The following is a 14,384-nucleotide window of genomic DNA, read 5'->3' as shown; positions in this document are numbered from 1 at the left end:
TTTCCGCGCACGATATGGGCGAGCACGGGGAGGCAGCCGCCTCCACTCGGTCTGAGGCGGATGCCCCCGTGCAGGGCATTGCGGAGCGCGGGATAGCCGGCGCGCATATCCTCGCTGCGGAGACACCGCAGAGCGGGGCTGCTGTGGCTGGGACTCGTAGTCCCTTCAGGTTTCGTAGGACGCGAGTGCGCGTGGAAAGGCAGGCCCCATATAGCACCCAGAAGTGAGTCAGCTGACCAGGCTGGTCAGCTGACTCTGGCTCCACTCCCCATTGGTCCAGCACTTAGGGAGGTGCTGGGAAGACATTTGTGTATATATACTGCTAGCTAGTCATTTCTCTGGTGTCTGGCGTTGCGATCACATATGTGGAAGCACCCAGATCCGTAGTTAGATCCGCAAGTGTGCCGGGACCAGCTGGAGCTGTAATCCTACACTTAGCTAGATTCTGTTGATAGCTAAAGTACTAGTTTGATTGTGATTATCTGTTATGACTTTTTGCCTGCCTGACTATCCTCCTGAACTCTGATCTTGTACCTCGATATTTCTGATACTCTGTTGCCGAACCCCGGCTCGTCCTTAGACTCTGTTTCTGCCTCCTGATCTTGTACCTCGATATTTCTGGTACCCTGTTGCCGAACCCTGCTTGTGCCTTAGACTCCACCTCTGCCTACTGTATCTGTACTCTATCTGTCCGTGTGTTACGACCTAGCTTGCCCGACCTCGAGAACCGACCTTATTGTTAGAGGCGGTTCCCCGTCCTGTTAGTGACACTTCCTCCAGAGTGTCACTTTCAGACAAACCTTCCTACTTTTGCAGCCTGATTCCTCCCGCCTTGGAGAACTCAGGTCTTCGGAAGGAAGCTGTGTAGTACTCCTTACTACACTGAGGCCTAGTCCTCTAAGTGTTACTGTTACACCAAAACACTACACTCTACTCAGGTGAACAGAGGTTAGTTGGTATATCGGATTATCGGTGATACTGCAGATCACTTATAATCTGGTATACATCTGTATTCCCAGTGATACTGCAGATCACCGGTAATCAGATCCTGTCTGTGCTTCACCGATCGTTACAAGAACTAGTTTGTGTCTTTAAATCTTTCTTTAACTCTTTTCTAAGGGCCGCATAGTTCAAGTTATAGTTTCAATATTTTGCTAGACAATTTAACTCCTAAATAAGATAATGAATCTTTATCCCATCTAAATGGAAAACAGGGCAGCAGACTAATCAATTTCTCTGTCTTTAAAAGTTAATACGCAAAACCTCTGACTTGCTATAATTAATTTTATAATTCAATGATAATGAAAACCCATTTAAGTTCTTCCAATACTATAAGGAGGGAAAACTTGGATGAGTGACAAAGAACAGAATATCATCAGCATATGCCAATGGTTTATTCTTAGTATCTCACTTTTAGCCTCTCTATATCAATGTCACTTTTCATAGTCCCATCTATTAACGGGATGAAAATAAGGGAAGGGGAGGGGGGAGAATCCGTTTCAACTTTTTTGTCACTCTATGTAAGAAGTCCTGTGTCACCCCCCCCCCTCCCCCCCAGAAAAAAAACATGCACACACTAAAGAATATATGAACCATGGGGCATATAAGGTGGATGCTTAATACAGAGAGTCACCGAGATACAAACAAGCCACCAATCTTTGTCGCAATTCGTTGTACAACCCCTTCCTGCATTCCCTCAGCTTAGTGAGAAAGGGGACAGAAGGTGGCACAGGGAGACAGAAGGAATCGCAAAGGGGGACAGAAGGAGGTACAAAGAGGGTCAAAAGGAGGCACAGGAGGACAGAAGGAGGCAGATGGGGACTGAAGGATGCACAGGGGGAAAGAAGGAGGCACAGGGGGATTGAAGAAGGCACAATGGGGCACAAAAGGAGGCATAGGGGGGCAGAGGTGGCACAGGGGGGCTGAAAGAGGCACATGGGGCTGATTCATGAAGCTGCACTGCTATAGCAGCGTGAGCTCCATGACCAGCACTGTACTCTAAATTCAAGGCTACACGTTACGCTCACTCATGCAGCATAGCGTGCCTTCCTTAGTTACATAGTAACTATATTCATTTACATTTATCATAGTTACTATACATTAGCATAGTAGGAGTCTCTAGTGAAGTATCGCGGTCGGGATACTTCAAAGCAGCAGCCGGCATTTAAAGGAATGTGCATTGCCATGTAAGCAATGCGTGTAACTAAGGAAGGCACCCTACGCTGCAAGAGTGAGCATGGCGCGCAGTCTTGAATTTAGAGTGCGGTGTTGGTCATGGAGTGCAACTTCATGAATCAGCCCCATGGAGACAGAAGGAGGCACAGGGAGACAGAAGGACGCACAGGGGGACAGTGGTGGAAAGGGTGACTGAAGGAGGCACAAGGAGACAGAAGGAGGCACAATGGGGGACAGAGGAAGGCACAAAGGGGGACAGAAGGATGCACGGGGGGGGGGGGGTTGTCACAGAGGGACTTAGTGGCGGCTGCCTGCAACTTACACTATTCAGAATTTCTGATGTCTGCTCTCCAGGGACCTGTGAAGCTGCTGCTCCTTTGGACACAGAACTACCTGCTGCTGCACACAAGCAGCAGAAGCAGGTAATAGAATACCCCTGGGGTCTGGGCTTAGTCCAGGGTGGGGCTTCATTCAGGGGGGCTTAATCCAGGGGCATGGCACCGCCCAGAACCAAAAGCACTCCAGGCAATGGCCTGGAATGCCTATGCCTAAAAACATCTTGTACAGCTGCACATGTTAAAAACTTCCCAAATGATCTGCATATGAAGACAATGTACAGAATATCTTAACTAACGGCATAGAACGTCTCCAGTGGCATCACTAGCATGAAATATTTGGGGCTCACACCTGAATGTTAACAACAGATCTCCAATCCTTCTACAGGACTAAATAAGTCTCTCTTGGAACAATGTATGAATGGGCTGGATGCAAAGCAGTGATCAGCAGCATGCTGAGGCCGATAATATTAGTCGCTAGCTGCCAGACGGGGGTTGTTAAAGAGCCTATTCAGTCTAAAGGTGCCCATTAAGAGTACAATACTGCGGCCAATCACCATTTTCCGATCGCCATGTTAATCAATCGAAACGATTGTTTGTGCAGTCTCTAATGGGCACAACCGATCGTTTCTGACTGATTGCTGCGGCAATCGGAAATGGTTAATCATCCGTGGGATTGTACTGTTAATTGGCACCTTTATTTAAACTCCCAACCTCCCAAATTCCTTCTGGAGCTCCATGTCTTCTGACTTCTGGGGCATATCCCCACCCCCTGCTAAAAAAAACGCAATGGTGTTTTCTCTACTCAAAATAGAAAACACCACAGTTTTTTCAGCAGGGAGACATGGCTTCATGCTGGAAGACGGCGGAGGCGAGGGGGGATTCAGGAGGAACAGGGCCAGCAAGTAATTATAACTTGATATGACAAGACGGTACACTGAAAGTTTAATTGCAAACTGAATAGGCTCTTTAATTAGTGTGGCCACTCTGTCTCATTAGCAACCAAAGGATACTGGGACTTGTAGTCGCACTTGATCCCTGCCAAATAAAACTCTGCCCTTGTCTAGTGCACTTGGCACGTGATAGTGGTTAATTTGCTAGTGATATATTGCTCTAGAGTTATAATATTGCTTGAACCTTGACAAAGCATTAGATTGCTGCCAGTCTTGACCTCAGCTATATTCACCACGCCCCTGTCTGATTATCCTTCTAGCTATTACACTTTCCATGTATGACCCCTGGCTTGTCCCTGAGTTTGATTGAGTTTAACTCCTGCTTTGAAAGTCTTCTGATCACCTATGTATGACCTTGGACTGTATACTATCCTTTCTGCTTCATCCTGTCTAGTGTAGTTCTGGTGGTTATTTTGCCTTCAGATCCTATAACTTGTGTACTTGTATACCTTAGGTGTAACTGATGCATAACATTTCCCTAGGCTGAGCAGGTGTGCGCCACATAGAGTGAAGAGTGCCGTGGAGCCTAGAGCACAGGAACCGAAAAGAAGGCTGGAGATCCACCAGGTCTTCCACTTTTGCTGCCAAGTCCTTTTTCCGATATGACTCAGGAAATCCGCTGATATGAGGATTACATATATTATTTCTGTTTTTCAGGTGATTTACCGCAATTAGATCAGTAACCCCAATGGTGTAGACATGTAACATCTGTGGTTTGAATGTCTTCCTAATACAGTATCTCTTACAGCCCAGATCTGGCACCTTTAAATTATCAAGTCTTTTGCCCACCTGAAGGAGCACTACATGGTTATAGGTTCACCTGTGATGATGAAGACCAGCGGTACAGACCTGGATTCGGTAGCAGCCAAAAGGCTTCTACTCCCCAGGAATGAAGACGGGAGTGGAACAATTTAACAAATACACTGACCTGCTGGCAGACTACTGGAGAAGTGACATGACCATCATATTCATGTGCTCCGGCATTAAGATATTTATCCCTTGTATTAACTGCTGGCCATACAAAGCATGTACTCAAGATGATACAGAAGCCAGGAACACAAAAGATAGAGGTATCTCCTCCACTGCATCACTTCTTTTCCGTTATTCGCTTCTGATGACTCTCCACCTCAATGTCAGGAACAGATATGGAAGCGCCAAACCCATGTAAGCGATTACTGCAATGCAAATATAATACCGTCTAGTGTCTGCTTTCACATGTAACTGACTGGTAGGCAGTGAAAAGGTTTAGCATATTGTCAACACAGCTGCAGGAGGAAACATAATTATGAAATGCGTCCATAAAGGAAACGTTTTCTTCCAAATATTTAATTGCAAAATGTTAAAAAAGAAATTGAAGCTTTCATGTAATAGTAGATCCAGTCTTGATTGCATTCGCAATGAGGTTATGTTTGAGCACACTTTGTGAATCATTGTACAGCTGATAGTGTTTGTTTTGGGAGGGAGCACATCTTGAGGTACAAAATATAGAAAAGTCTCCTTTACATTAGTAGGTCATTACGAAAAAGGCAACACACACATAATGCTAGATAGGTTCACAGCTGTGTACTCTGCAGAATAATTAAGGCTATTGTGGCTGTGCCTTTTTCCTGTCCTATTACCTCAAAGGGAAATTGACTTTGTACTATTGGCTGCATTGGACTGATCGTTTGCATTGTTTATTAACCTTTATTTCACAAAGCACATTGACAAGTAATTGTATCGTCTACAGGGGAGAAAAATATCCACACACCAAACAAGGAACATTTAAAGAAAAGTTTCAGGCCAAACTACAAAGTCAGTTTCATATAAATATATATACAGTGGGATGCGAAAGTTTGGGCAACGTTGCTAATCTTCATGATTTTCCTGTATAAATTGTTGATTGTTACAATAAAAAAAAATGTCAGTTAAATATATCAAATAGTAGACACACACACAGTGATATTTGAGAAATGAAATTAAGTTTATTGGATTTACAGAACATGTGCAATAATTGTTTAAACACAATTAGGCAGGTGCATAAATTTGGGCACCAGAAAAAAGAAATGAAATCAATATTTAGTAGATCCTCTTTTTGCAGAAATTACAGCCTCTACACGCTTCCTGTAGGTTCCAATGAGAGTCTGGATTCTGGTTGAAGGTATCTTGGACCATTCCTCTTTACAAAACATCACTAGTTCATTCAGGTTGGATGGCTTCTGAGCATGGACAGCTCTCTTTAACTCACACCACAGATTTTCAATTATATTCAGGTCTGGGGACTGAGATGGCCATTCCAGAACATTGTACTTTTTCCTCTGCATGAATGTGTTAGTGCAATTTGAGCAGTATTTAGGGTCGTTGTCTTGTTGAAAGATCCAGCCTTGGGGCAGCTTCAGCTTTGTCACTGATTCCTGGACATTGGTCTCCAGAATCTGCTGATACTGAGTAGAATCCATGCGTCCCTCAACTTTGGCAAGATTCCCAGTCCCTGCACTGGCCACACAGCCCCACAGCATGATGGAACCATCACCATATTTTACTGTAGGTAGTAGGTGTTTTTCTTGAAATGCTGTGTTGTTTTTCCTCTGTGCATAATGCCCCTTGTTATGCCCAAATAACTCAATTTTAGTTTCAGCAGTCCACAGCACCTTATTCCAAAATGAAGCTGACTTGTCCAAATGTGCTTTAGCATACCTCAAGCAGCTCTGTTTGTGCTGTGGGTGGAGAAAAGGCTTCCTCTGCATCACTTTCGCATACAGCATCTCCTTGTGTAAAGTGCGCAGAATGGTTGAATGATGCACAGTGACTCCATCTGCAGCAAGATGATGTTGTAGGTCTTTTGGGTTAGTCTGTGGGTTGACTCTGACTGTGCTCACCATTCATCGCTTCTGTCTATCCGAGATTTTTCTTGGTCTGCCACTTTGAGCCTTAATTTGAACTGAGCCTGTGGTCTTCCATTTCCTCAATATGTTCCTATCTGTGAAAACAGACAGCTGAAATCTTTTAGACAGCTTTCTGTATCCTTCCCCTTAACCATGATAGTGAACAATCTTTGTCTTCAGGTCATTTGAGAGTAGTTTTGAGACCCCTATGATGCTACTCTTCAGAGAAAATTAAGAGGAGGAAAACTTACAATTGATCCCATTAAATACTCTTTCTTATAATTGGATTCACCTCTGTATGTAGGTCAGGGGTCACTGAGCTTACCAAGCCAATTTGAGTTCCAATAATTAGTTCTAAAGGTTTTGGAATCAATAAAATGACATGCACCTGCCTAATTTTATTTAAACAATTATTGCAACCTTTCTGTAAAGCCAATTAACTTCATTTCACTTCCCAAATATCACTGTGCGTGTCTCTTATATGATATATTTAACTGACATTTTTTATTGCAACAACCAACTATTTATACAGGAAAATCATGATGATTAACAAGGTTGCCCCTGTCACTGTTTTCCTGTTGTGTGCTGCAGCACCCTCTGTATTTATATATTTCTTATGGAGATTGGGGTTCTCCAGTGCTGCGTGCATGCTTTGCATAGTATTGCATAAAATTTGGTTTGTGCTGCTCATCCCTTGGCTTATATTATTTTCCCCTGTGAGCGTGCATAACCACGCCCACCTCTAGCACAGTTAAGCATATAAATGAGCGGTGCTCATAGTTCAGTTAGTAGCTAGTAGAAGGTGAGGTTTTTTTAATTTCATTTCTCCCATTTAGCTGACCCCTGGGCTTTTGGCATGGTTCCCAGTATAACGCTGATAAAAACTAGCATTTTTGCCTGGTTAGAGTAGGACTCACCAGATCGGGGACACTTTGGCGCAGTTGGTGAGCTTAAACGCGTTAAAGCGTAACCAAGAGCCCCTGTCACTGTTTTCCTGTTGTGTGCTGCAGCACCCTCTGTATTTATATATTTCTTATGGAGATTGGGGTTCTCCAGTGCTGCGTGCATGCTTTGCATAGTATTGCATAAACTTTGGTTTGTGCTGCTCATCCCTTGGCTTATATATATATATATATATATATATATATATATATCCTGTATTTTCCGCTGTATAAGATGCACTTTTTCTCCCCAAAAAGTGTGGAGAAAAAGTCCCTGCATCTTATACGGCAAAGGCAAGGAATCCCCGACTTACGAACGCCTGCCGATACGAACCGCTGACCCTCCGCCATCTGGGATTCCCTGCCTTTGTCCCCGCTGTGCCTGGCTTACCCCCTGCCTGCATCTCTTCCCTACCCCTTGTGTCTCAGCCCCCCCCTCCCCCCCCGTGCGAGCAGCGGCAGCAGCTTACCTCCTCCATCATGCCCGCGGCGATTGAAGACATCTGGCTTCTGCGTGCGGCTTCCTCTAGTGCCAGGCTTCTAATGACGCGTCATCAATGACACGTCATTAGAAGCCCAACACTAGAGGAAGCCGCACGGACAAGCCGGATGTCTTCAATCACTGCGAACATGACGGAGGAGGTAAGCTGCAGCCGCTGCTTGCACGGGGGGGCTGAGACACGAGGTGGAGTGAGAAGACGCAGGCAGGGGGGAAGCCAGGCACAGTGGGGACACGGGGGCTGACAGGAGGACACAGGGGGCTGACAGGAGGACACAGGGGGCTGACAGGAGCACACAGGAGGCTGACAGGAAGACACAGGGGGCTGACAGGAGGACACAGGGGGGAGTCCAGGACATGGGAGGACAAGGGGGTCACACCAGAGGACACAGGGGGGAGACATGTGGAATACAGGGGGGAGACATGGGGCATACAGGAGGACACATGAGGAACATAGGAGGACACCATTTGGGGGAGGACATGTACAAGACGCTCCTGATATATGGATGCTCCAGACCTGGTTTCATTTACCCTTTTCCCTGATATTTGCCCTCTAAACCTGGTTTATGCCGGAGCGTCTTATACGGCGAAAAATACAGTGTATATCATATATATATATATATATATATATATATATATATATATATATACAGGATCTTCTCAAAAAATTAGCATATTGTGATACAGTTCATTATTTTCTGTAATGTACTGATAAACATTAGACTTTCATATATTTTAGATTCAAATACACACAACTGAAGTAGTTCAAGCCTTTTATTGTTTTCACATTGATGATTTTGGCATACAGCTCATGAAAACCCAAATTTACTATCTCAAAAAATTAGCATATTTCATCCGACCAATAAAAGAAAAGTGTTTTTAAAACAAAAAAAGTCAACCTTCAAATAATTATGTTCAGTTATGCACTCAATACTTGGTCAGGAATCCTTTTGCAGAAATGACTGCTTCAATGCGGCGTGGCATGGAGGCAATCAGCCTGTGGCACTGCTCAGGTGTTATGGAGGCCCAGGATGCTTCGATAGCGGCCTTAAGCTCATCCAGAGTGTTGGGTCTTGCATCTCTCAACTTTCTCTTCACAATATCCCACAGATTCTCTATGGGGTTCAGGTCAGGAGAGATGGTAGGCCAATTGAGCACAGTAATACCATGGTCAGTAAACCATTTACTAGTGGTTTTGGCACTGTGAGCAGGTGCCAGGTCGTGCTGAAAAATGAAATCTTCATCTCCATAAAGCTTTTCAGCAGATGGAAGCATGAACCCACTTTTGAACCAGAAACAGCGGCAGAAGCGCCTGACCTGGGCTACAGAGAAGCAGCACTGGACTGCTGCTCAGTGTTCCAAAGTACTTTTTTCGGATGAAAGCAACTTTTACATGTCATTCGGAAATCAAAGTGCCAGAGTCTGGAGGAAGACTGGGGAGAGGGAAATGCCAAATTGCCTGAAGTCCAGTGTCAAGTACCCACAGTCAGTGATGGTCTGAGGTGCCATGTCAGCTGCTGGTGTTGGTCCACTGTGTTTTATCAAGAGCAGGGTCAATGCAGCTAACTATCAGGAGATTTTGGAGCACTTCATGCTTCCATCTGCTGAAAAGCTTTATGGAGATGAAGATTTCATTTTTCAGCACAACCTGGCTCCTGCTCACAGTGCCAAAACCACTGGTAAATGGTTTACTGACCATGGTATTACTGTGCTCAATTGGCCTGCCAACTCTCCTGACCTGAACTCCATAGAGAATCTGTGGGATATTGTGAAGAGAAAGTTGAGAGATGCAAGACCCAACACTCTGGATGAGCTTAAGGCTGCTATCGAAGCATCCTGGGCCTCCATAACACCTGAGCAGTGCCACAGGCTGATTGCCTCCATGTCACACCGCATTGAAGCAGTCATTTCTGCAAAAGGATTCCCAACCAAGTATTGATTGCATAACTGAACATAATTATTTGAAGGTTGACTTTTTTTGTTTTAAAAACACTTTTCTTTTATTGGTCGGATGAAATATGCTAATTTTTTGAGATAGGAAATTTGGGTTTTCATGAGCTGTATGCCAAAATCATCAATATTAAAACAATAAAAGGCTTGAACTACTTCAGTTGTGTGTATTTGAATCTAAAATATATGAAAGTCTAATGTTTATCAGTACATTACAGAAAATAATGAACTGTATCGCAATATGCTAATTTTTTTGAGAAGATCCTGTATATATATACAGGTATATGTATATATATACAGGTATAGGTGTCTCCTAAAAGATAATAAGACGATGTACAAGAGGCATTATTGTGGATAAAAACATTTCTCAGCTTTTATTTACATTTGAGCAAAAAGTGACCAGTCCAAAATTATTCATACCCTTCTCAATAATCCATAAAAAAGCATTTATTGGCTATTACAGCAATCAAATGCTTCCTATAATCGCAGACCAGTTTTTTTTACATATCTCCACAGGTATCTTTGCACATTCATCTTTAGCAATGAGCTCCGCTCCAAATCTTTCAGATTGGAGGGTCTTCTTGCCATCACCCTGATCATTAGCTCCCTCCACAGATTCTCAATTGGATTCAAGTCGGGACTCTGTCTGGGCTACTCCAAAATGTTAATGTTGTTGTCTGCTAACCATTTCTTCTCCACTTTTGCTGTGTGTTTTTGGTCATTGTCATGCTGAAATTTCCACTTGCCCAAGGCCAAGTTTCTCTGCAGACTGCCTGATGTTGTCATTGAGAATCCTCATGTATTGCCCTTTTTTCATGGTGCCGTTTACTGTGATTATCTTCCCTGGTCCATTGGCTGAAAAACACTGCCAAAGCATTAGGTTCCCACCACCATGCTTGACAGTGGGGATGGTGTTCTTTGAGTTGAAGGCTTCTCCTTTTTTACATCAAATGAAGGAAAGATCAATGTGACCAAACAATTCAATTTTTGTTTCAGCTGACCATAACACATAAGACCAGACGTCTTCTTCTTTGTCCAGATGAGCATTTGCAAAGGCCAAGCGAGGTTTTGTGTGCCTTATCTGGAGAAGTGGCGTCCTCCTTGGTCTGCATCCGTGGAACCCAGCAGTGTGCAGTGTCCATTGGATTGTCTGCCTTGAGACATTTTCCACAGTGTAACATCTGTATTTTTTTTAACAATGCTTTGAACTGTAGCCACTGAAACTTGAAAACATTTAGAAACGGCCTTGTAGCCCTTTCCGGACTTGTGAGCAGTCACAATGTGCAGCCGCGGGTCCTCACTGAGCTCCTTTGTCTTAGCCATGACTGTCCACAAATCAACTGCAGAGAGCTGCTGTTTTTAACCTGTTGCGTTGTTTAAAACAACTGTTCCAAATTAATCAGGGTAATTAGGATGCTTTAGAACAATTTGGACTATTTGGAATGGTATAGAACTTTGGATTTTCCCACAGACTGTGGCAGATTGTGAAGGGTATGAATAATTTTGGACTGGACACTTTTTTCTCAAATATAAATAAAAGTTGAGATTTTTTTCCCCACAATAATGCCTCTTGTGCATCATCTTATTATCTTTTGGGAGACACCTATGTCATTTCTCGTCAAAAAATTACTTGTTGGTTGAATAAAAGTAACTTTAAAGAGGAGCTGTTAGGTATAGGGTCTCAGAGAAAAAAAAAACACATGTATCAGTAGCTAAATATTAACTCTACTTACATTACATATGCATTTCACTATCCACGTTTGGATTTCACAGAATTCTTATATAGTATTTGCAGAGAATGATGCTTTTGACAGCTCATGGCAGGTTCCATGTTTGTCTGTCTCCTATGAAGCCAATTGTGATGTCATATCCTCCCTGCTTCCTGATGATTCGACTCACAAAAAAGATCCTAATGGACAACACTACTGTGTAGTGAATATTAATTAGCCATGTGGCTAGGAACAATAGCGGACTCATGCAGTATACTCTAACGGAACATGTGCCCTGTGATTTTTCAGTGCTGTGAGTTTAGGCTGCTGTTAGAAGCTGCTGTAACATGAGCCAGTAACTTCTCACTGTGAAAGCAGCCTTAGGGCGTGATAGGGAAATGAAGAAGGAGGACCCAAGGTAGTGCAGAGTGGGGAGAAGAGGCAGCCCCAGAATGCTTTGCAATATCTGTTATGCGTCCTGCCAGCCTCCTTACGAGCTTGGGAATAACAGCCTTGCTGTTCAGCAAACATCAAAGTAAGAGAGATTTTTAACTTCAGTATTGCCTTTTTGGCTTCCTTCTAAACTGTTTAACACAGGATAACAGAGGTTTAAATTAGCTTTTGCAGCCTGGCAGTTACTCTTTAAGTCAAAATTTGCCAGGGGTATGAATAAATATGGGCATATATTCCTCAGAGAAAGACCTAATGCTAGGACTGATCAGTGGCAAAAGGCGACAGGGCCGCCAGAGAACATGTTGGCTTGACACCATCAAGGCCGACACAGGATTGAGCTTTTAGGCAACCGGCGGAAATGGTACAAGATTGGACCGCATGTAGAGAGCTACCCCATAGGATCACCAAGAGTCGGATACGACTAAATGGATAAAATCATTATATATATATATTGCACATAAGTGAATATTTTGCATAACTTGTTCATACATTTATGTTCCAGCAGATATAAAATGTATATAGTGGAAGAGAAGAAAGAATCTGCACTACATGCTAGACTGACGGGATGGGAGCAAGGGCGGTGGCTGTGCCTCCAGATAGGACTAATAGTACCAGAATCTGTAGCAATGAGAGATCCGGACACCAGACAATAGTTCCAACAGCGTCACCTTTATATCATCCTCACACCAACTGACATAAATTGCATAATGTATGGCCTGACAGCCGTTTCGCAGGGTAACCCTGCTTCGTCAGAGGCAGCAAGTTATACAGTATATGAAATAAAATGTTGCCTATGCAGCAGGGACATACCTAACATAACCTTTTTTTTTCTCCCCTGATGACGCAAGACTGCGAAACCGGTCGGGAAGGTAACAGGCAGCTCCATTGTCTATTGATCTACGATTGACCATTACATGCGCGCTAATCTTCCGGGGTTCCCTGTTTATGGGCCCCGTATGTGAGTTATCGTTTTTATATCTACTGCCTTTTAAAGAAATTTTATCTAAATAAACGGGTTACGCTTAGATATTGCCGTTTTTGTTTTCCTATATAAATTCCTGAAACTTTACCTCCATACGGATGTCCACTGGATCTTCACGACGTCTGATGTTCCCTGGACGTTATCTGTGACCTGAGCCATTTTACAACCTTATAATGTGGGTTGTTGGGAGCTGGTAAGCCTTTTCTAGTTTTGATGTTTGGCGGATATCTACCTCTGAGCATTTGATATATTGTGGTGAAGAATTTACCATTCCCTACATATAATGACTTTCTAAACCTGCGCTGACCTTTGATGTATGCCTGACTTCTGAACTTTTGGACATTGTTCTTCTCAGCGGCGGTTCCATTGTCCCTTGGCGCCGATATATTTGCTACTATATAGGGACATAACTAGGCTTAAAGAGAACCTGAACTGAAAATTAAAAGTCAAAATATACATACACACGTCATACTTACCTCCTGTGTAGCCCTCTCATCAATCTCTTTCTCCTCTCCTGCATCCTGTTTGTCAACTGTGATCAATGTAATTCTCTATCCTTCATAATGAAAATGGCCATTACCCCATAACAGCTTCCAGGTCAGCACACTGTTAAACGGTAATATCTCCCACTTGAGCCATAGGGAAACATGGACATTACCTTGCACATTCAGTTGTAACTGACAGCTGCTGATATATAACTGACAGCAACTGGTGTATTTCAGGTCTGACAAAATATTTTCAGGACTGGAAGGGATCACTGTAAGAAGAAAATGGTGAGCTTCTAAGAGGAACAGACGGCATGGTAAGTATGCAATATTCATTTGCAGCTACAGTACAGACCAAAAGTTTGGACACACCTTCTCATTCAAAGAGTTTTCTTTATTTTCGTGACTATGAACATTGTATATTCACACTAAGGGCATCCAAACTATGAATTAGCACATGTGGAAGTATAGTACATAACCAAAAAGTGTGAAACAACTGAAAATATGTCATATTCTAGGTTCTGCAAAGTAGCCACCTTTTGCTTTGATTACTGCTTTGCACACTCTTGGCATTCTCTTGATGAGCTTCAAGAGGTAGTCACCTGAAATGGTTTTCACTTCACAAGTGTACCTTGTCAGGTTTAATAAGTGGGATGTATTGCCTTATAAGTGGGGTTGGGACCATCAGTTGCGTTGTGGAGAAGTCAGGTGGATACACAGCTGATAGTTCTACTGAATAGACTGTTAGGATTTGCATTATGGCAAGAAAAAAAGCAGCTAAGTAAAGAAAAACGAGTGTCCATCATGACTTTAAGAAATGAAGGTCAGTCAGTCCGAAAAATAGGGAAAACTTGAAAGTGTCCCCAAGTGCAATCTCAAAAACCATCAAACACTACAAAGAAACTGGCTTACATGCGGACCGCCCCAGGAAAGGAAGACCAAGAGTTACCTCTGCTGCGGAGGATAAGTTCATCCGAGTCACCAGCCTCAGAAATCGCAGGTTAACAACAGCTCAGATTAGAGACCAGGTCCATGCCA

The 14,384-nt window shown here is 43.3% G+C and overlaps 1 long non-coding RNA gene across 3 annotated transcripts in view; it reads left to right on the top strand.

Moving 5' to 3' along the window:
• The window catches only part of LOC137546552 (uncharacterized), a 91,101-nt gene extending 78,090 nt beyond the window's left edge, over positions 1-13,011 (top strand). Inside the window, exons 3-5 of one of the 3 annotated variants that reach the window (XR_011026283.1) lie at positions 3,946-4,120; positions 4,212-4,627; positions 12,385-13,011. This is a non-coding gene — a long non-coding RNA (uncharacterized lncRNA). Of the gene's footprint in view, positions 1-3,917; positions 4,121-4,211; positions 4,628-12,381 lie in introns of all 3 variants that reach the window. The other 2 variants (XR_011026284.1, XR_011026286.1) reach the window with 2 other exon arrangements.
• The last annotated feature ends 1,373 nt before the right edge of the window (positions 13,012-14,384 follow it).

This window comes from Hyperolius riggenbachi, chromosome 2, assembly GCF_040937935.1.
Source record: "Hyperolius riggenbachi isolate aHypRig1 chromosome 2, aHypRig1.pri, whole genome shotgun sequence".
NCBI classification, from domain to species: domain Eukaryota; kingdom Metazoa; phylum Chordata; class Amphibia; order Anura; family Hyperoliidae; genus Hyperolius; species Hyperolius riggenbachi.
Note: the sequence above shows the minus strand (reverse complement) of the source record. Positions and strands in the feature narration are given on the sequence as shown.